We start from the raw sequence: 6965 nt of genomic DNA on the forward strand, positions 1-6965 counted from the left end.
TAAATTTCGCATCTGAATTCTCTTCTTTTGAATTTATTGTAAAATCACAAGTAATCCAGTAATTTTAATTGATTTGATCTTTTCGTCGAGCATATTTTCAACACGTTTTATTATTATCACTAAAATCTAAATTTTCAAGTTTTGATAAATCACTAGTTCGCGTTTTTTCTAGCTGTTTTGGGAATTCAATTTATTGATATGTACATAATATTTTGTTTTTTATGAATTGCTTTCAATTTTAGCACGTAGTAAGTCAATAAAACACTTATTATTATTTAAAATTCATTTATGCTTGAAAAATAATTTTAGCCAGTACTTGTAACTAAGACTGATTTAGATCTCTAAAATTCGATTTAAAACCAATTTTATTATATTAGAATCTTTAATATCTTGATTTCTACCATCTTTATAAATTCTGAATATTTTGAATTGCACTCTTAAAAAGCTGATTTCTATAGGTTTATGTTTGATGTCATTTTTTTACGTTTTATATTTTGCTTTTGTGGTTTTACGGTCAAATATTTCGAGAGGGTATTCAGGTACCACTTTTTATTATATGTATTTCATTTATTATCTTTTTTTTACAATAAGAACAATTATATATCAAATCTCTAGCTGTAAAAAAAAACCTTTCATATGTGTTTAATTTGCCACTGTATGTGTTTAAAGTGTTTAAATTAGATTTCGTTCACTTTATAGAACTAGTGGTTACCAGATTTCTTATTTGTATTTTTATTGTACTTTTACTATCTTTTTTACTAGATAGTTGATCATTTTTGTGTTTTTTTCTGATTTTCGGTTATAATTACTTGTATTTTATTGACTATTAAAGTATAAAATAAATTTTGCACTGTATTTTACAAAATAATCGCGTAGTTTGCATTTAAAGTATCCTAGAATACTTCATGGTGTTTTTTACCTTGATTTTTTTGCTGGATTTTGCCCCTAATTATGCAATTCAGCTAGTATAAATATATTTTTAAAAATACACCAAAGTTCACGTAGATATTTAAATATGCAAATTACGAAAGAATATTATTTAGACCCATTTCTGGGCTGGTTTAAATCTATGATAGGGCACATAAAAAAATAAAAATTAATTCGTAAAATCGGAAACAGTAATATCAAAATGACAATAAATATCCTTCTAGATGAATACGAACTAATTTAATTTGATTTGGACTGAATTTTTATGATATTTAACTGCAGTTAAATATTTACAGTTATTAGAACATTAACAAAATCACAATCTCTGATATGTGCATATTGACTCTTATTTTTTTATTATATTGACCCACTTAAACTTTGTGACAACTAAAGTGTTTGATTATATTTCACAAGTGAGGTGTGCTAGAGATCAATCAAAAGGTTCTCTTATGTTTCAGTTTGCATTAAAATAATCCAAACAAAAATATGCTGATTTTAAGCTATCTTTAGTCATGACGGTTTTTTTTATTGCTAAATTTTTTTTTGATTTATTGATAATATATTTATCGTTAAGTTGTAAAATATTAATAGAAAAAAATAATGTTTCGAGAAATTCCACAAATGATATTATACGGTCAATTATTGAAAAAAAAATAGGACTATTCAACGCAATTTTATCGAGTAAGCCCAAAAATATTTTTATAACGCGATCTTAAACATATGATCTCAATCATACTTATATATTTAATCTAGCTAGCTGTCTATTAAGAGAAATGAGATGACTGTTTTATCAAATTATTTCTTTCTGTACTCTTATAAACATCTCAGTATGACAGTTAAAATATGTATTGCGCAACCAAAATATCAAAATTGAATTTTTTATGATCTTTTTTCAAATTTTAGATATGATTTTTCTGTACAATAAAAAAAAGTGATTTTCATAAGTTACATGGGTCAAGAATTTTTTTAACAATAAATTATAAATTTATGAATGCTTTGTGCTATTAAGACTTAATTTAAACCATATAAAATTCGTATGCAATTTGGTTAAATTTATATAAAAAATTAAAATCTTAATTATGTTGATCTCACTGTAAATAATTTTTGTAAAAAATAAGGCTTGCTATTTTAAATAAAATTAATGTATTTTAGATCATATTATTATAATAAGTATCCGCTTAACACATAAAAAATATATAATACATACTTTTTTTATGGAATAAGCATTTTTTTTTGCAGAAAGTAAGTATACGCTAATAATGATATTTAGTCATTAAAATACCGCTGAAAATTTAATGTATGTTTTTTATGTGTTTCATATTATAATTCGAGGATATTTACAGTCAATTTCAATGCAAATATCTCAAAACTTATAATTTTTGCAATATCATAAATTTTTTATTGCAAAAAACATTTTTTATCATTTAATTTACTTTTTTTTAATTGATGTACTGAATTTAAAAACAGTAAAAATTTATTTTAAAATGATTATGAAATGATAATAAAAAAATATAAATCATTATATCTTCTTTTCTAAATATCTACTGTTTGTAGCAATACTATTGCAAATTTTCTGCATAATTATTCATGTTCTATATTTTATTTTTGTTTTCAGCATAAGTATCAATATTTCTTAGAAACGATATCCATCATATAAGATTTTTTTTTGCAATTTTAATGTGTTTGGTTAGCATATTGCTTTAAACTCATTTATAATGAAGCAAAAAATTTACAATCCTATATAATGCAGGTTATATTGATACTTAGTGAAACATATGTTAATTCTAATACTCTTCTATATCCTTATTTGAAAAATTATAATTTAAATGTCTTATTTAACATTAATGTAATGCGCACGTCTCCGCTTTCTTTAATTTATCAATGACATAAAATTTAATTATGTGAAATCGTTATCCCACGCACTCTCGTCATGGCTCATGCTATTTGTTTTTAACCATTCTTATTCGAAAATATACGCGCAAGATAATCAAATCTATAACAATTTAATGTTTTCAAAACCTGTCGAGTTACTAATAATATTTAAAATATGCGTAATTTTATATATTTTAGTAAGAAAGTAGTCTTAACCTCAAATTCAAAAATTTAAATGCATTGTAATCTGTTTACATTTATTTTATCATGGAAAAAACCACAATATTTATGATGATTATAATATAGAAAAGGGCACTAAAATATCGTCAGAATTTATATAAATCTTGGGGCAGATATAGAAATAGAAAGTAAGGGCCATTGATTTTTTTATACTTATGTGACATATATTTAAATCATATTTGTTTATTTCAATATTGTTTTAATAATTTAAATTATCTATTAATTGATAATAGTCACTATTCATTCGTGCGTTTTGTGCAAAACGATATTATTTGATATATCTATGCCCGGAACAAACTGAAAAAAAAATTAAAATTATAAATCTAATTATAGTATAGTAAATCCACACAAAAATCTGATTCTGTAGGCTATTAAGAAAAAAAATATATTTCTTGTGTAATTTAGTCTATGAAGCTAATTTCAGTCAGCAGCAATCAGATAAATTACATAAAAAAACGAATTATTCATTCCAAATCGCTATTAAAGTCCGTTAAAAACAGCCCAAAATGTTTTATAAAGATATAATTACAATCCATTCATATTTAAAAAATATATAAACATAGACATATTAAGATAAATTGAAAGAAATAGAACCATTATTTTCATCCTTATAGCATAAAAAATATTTTAAAGATTTTCTGAATAGCTAAAATAAAAATATGAAATTGAAAAGATATAAAAAAAATATATATTATACAATCTTATGTCTATACTGAATAAGATAAATAAATTATTTTCTAATAAAATACCAAAAATGACGTCTGGAAAAATCAAAAATGGTTTTTTGCTATAAATTATATGCTCGGCAAAAAAATAAAGTGGGGTGGTATGTTAAACATATTTATTTTATAAGAAGCATTTAAAAATGAATGAAAATATAAAATTAATATGCAAAAGACAAAAACAAAATACAGGTTATGTTATATTAAACATGCAAAAAAATACCAATGGATCACAATTATTTTATAAAACTATGCATCTTACAAACATTAAATAACTAATTGAAATCCTAAAACAGCAAAAAAATAAGTCAGCTAATTATAAAGCATGATTTTAATATTAAAACATAAAACAAAACACGAAAAAAATTTATAGTTTAAAAAAAAAATTATATTGTAAAATTTCAACAATTAAAATAGCCATTAAAAAATATTGGAATTTTATAACAATAATATATGCCAGTAATTAATATAACATTCAAATTAATAATGAAAATTTAGGGAGAAATTTCAAAAATACACGAGGTACTAATCAAGCAGAACAAAAATATTATCATAATATGCTGGCATAGTTATTATCCAAAATTATGGTATAGATATACCGTTCATGAACCTATAAAGATCCCAAAAGATTTTTCAAAATATAAAATGATATAAATATATAAAATATGTTTTTTGTGCACATATGTGTTTTTATTTTAAAAAATAGAAAAATAAATAGATTTTTACGGATAAAATATCAACCTTGATATTATACTTTTCCAATGAATTACACTAAATAAACGTATGATATTCCGCGCATAAAAAAAAGAAAAGGAGCGACTATTTTAAAATATCGATTTTTATCTATAAAATACAGATTTAGTTACCCTGGATCTTCATATAAAAATATAGATCCCAAAATTGTATGCACAATGAATAGAATTATAAGAAATAATGAAAACATGTTAAATATAAAAAAGTATATCATGAATTACTGAAATTTTATATGCGTTATATTTATCTATTAGATTAAAAAGATGAAACTTTCACAGGAAAAAAATATGCTCCGAAATTAGTCAAGTTTTAAATTATTTATCAATATCTTAATGTTCCTGTATATTTTTGGACAAAATTTATGCTATATTACATATGCAAGTCTAATTCTCTTATTGACTTTAGTAAAAAAATATTTACTGTAATGATACCATAGTATTTGCACCTTTTCGCCAAAAAAAAAATTATTTTTTATGATAATTTTGTTTTCACACGAGAGCTCATATTACATATCAGATTCGAACCTACTATTAATGCCTATAAAAAAAAATAAAGTAATCTCATGGAATTTTTTTTTATAATTTCCAAAAATCATCCAAACCTACTTTATTTCTTTTAAGAAAAATTTATCAAAGAAATAAATTTTTGCTGATGATTTCTTCTATCTGTACATATTCGTTCGCATATTCTTATTTTCTACAGTATGTGAGGTAAGATAAGAAATAAACATGCAAATGATGAGTAAAGATTGAGACTTTTATTGACGAAGTTTTGTATTAGATAATTCAATTTTATTATTATTCAACAAGGTGGGTTTTAGATACAAAGAAGTTTAAGGTATAGGAATAGCAGAAAAATAAAAGCAAATATTATGAATTTATTATGGCTCAATTTCGTTGTTAGTTTTATAAATTCATTCAATCAAAACTTTAGATTGAAAAATAGAACAGATTAAAATAATAAACGCTATAGATTCGAGATTTTTAATTCGTTTTTAGTTATTTAAATTAATTCAATCAAAACTTTAGATTGAAAAATAGAACAGATTAAAATAATAAACGCTATAGATTCGAGATTTTTAATTCGTTTTTAGTTATTTAAATTAATTCAATCAAAACTTTAGATTGAAAAATAGAACAGATTAAAATAATAAACGCTATAGATTCGAGATTTTTAATTCGTTTTTAGTTATTTAAATTAATTCAAGCAAAACTTTAGATTGCAAAATAGAACAGATTAATATAATAAACGTTATAAATTCGAGTTTTTTAATTCGTTTTTAGTTATTTAAATTAATTCAAGCAAAACTTTAGATTGCAAAATAGAACAGATTAATATAATAAACGTTATAAATTCGAGATTTTTAATTCGTTTTTAGTTATTTAAATTAATTCAAGCAAAACTTTAGATTGCAAAATAGAACAGATTAATATGATAAACGCTATAGATTCAAGTTTTTTAATTTCGTTTTATGCTTTTGAATTTGTTCAAGCAAAACTTAAGAATTATCCACAGATTTGGCTGTCTTTACTTATCTTTTGTTTACATAATTTTTACAATTTCCATTAATATGTCTTCTTCTTTCAAGAAAATTGATCAAGTATTTTTATTAATTTATTATTAGTGCCCATGCTTCTTCTTTAGTTACCATTCCTACCTCAAAACCAAAAACCTAAATAATATACATAACTATTTAATGTCATAATATCGCAAATACACTTTAATGCATGTATCAAATATTTATATATATACGCTTGCATTCTTAAATTTTTGTTATAATATCCATAACAAAAACTGGTATCAGTGGGGTTCGAACCCACGCATCGTTCGATAATAGATCTTAAGTCCACCGCCTTAGACCACTCGGCCATGATACCTTAAAAAGGTGTTTTTTAATAAACATAAACATAAACATGATGATTATATGAAAGCACCTTGCGCTATGTGCCGCAAATATTGGGCTGTACAAATTTTCAGTGTAAAAGAGCCAAGTACAAAACATAGATAAAATAAGAGACTATACGCTGAAATAAGAACAAAAAATCCTAAATTGCGCACATGTCTATTATTTATGGCTTTGAAACGCTTTTTCTTTGTTCACATTAAAATTTTTTTTTTCTTTTCCCTTTTCATTTGATTTGTATGGAATGATGCACTCTATAAAATTATCAAATCTTTCTTTAATTTTTACAAAACTAAAACTTCAATAAAGATAATCATTTGGTTTTCTCTTCAATAAACACAATACAAAAAAATTTTACATCGTTTAATTATACAATTATCGAATTACTATTATGTCTATTATTTATATGTTAATTTTCTTTTTATCAATTTTATATATTTAGACATAGCCAGCCCATTGGGAACATTACACAACTCCTTGATACATCTTCCCCCAATCAATCTTCGTCAACTGCTCTTCTTCTCTTAAATGAGATGAGTTTAAGCGTC

The 6965-nt window shown here is 23.3% G+C and overlaps 1 non-coding gene across 1 annotated transcript; it reads right to left on the reverse strand.

Annotated features, from left to right (window-relative positions):
• Positions 1 to 6309: 6309 nt before the first annotated feature.
• TRNAL-UAA (transfer RNA leucine (anticodon UAA)) lies at positions 6310 to 6391 on the reverse strand. The gene has a single exon. It is a non-coding gene; the product is annotated as a tRNA-Leu (tRNA).
• Positions 6392 to 6965: the final 574 nt, after the last annotated feature.

This window comes from Rhyacophila brunnea, unplaced genomic scaffold (genome assembly GCF_057557595.1).
Source record: "Rhyacophila brunnea isolate RB1 unplaced genomic scaffold, BYU_Rbru_1.0 scaffold_125, whole genome shotgun sequence".
NCBI lineage: Eukaryota > Metazoa > Arthropoda > Insecta > Trichoptera > Rhyacophilidae > Rhyacophila > Rhyacophila brunnea.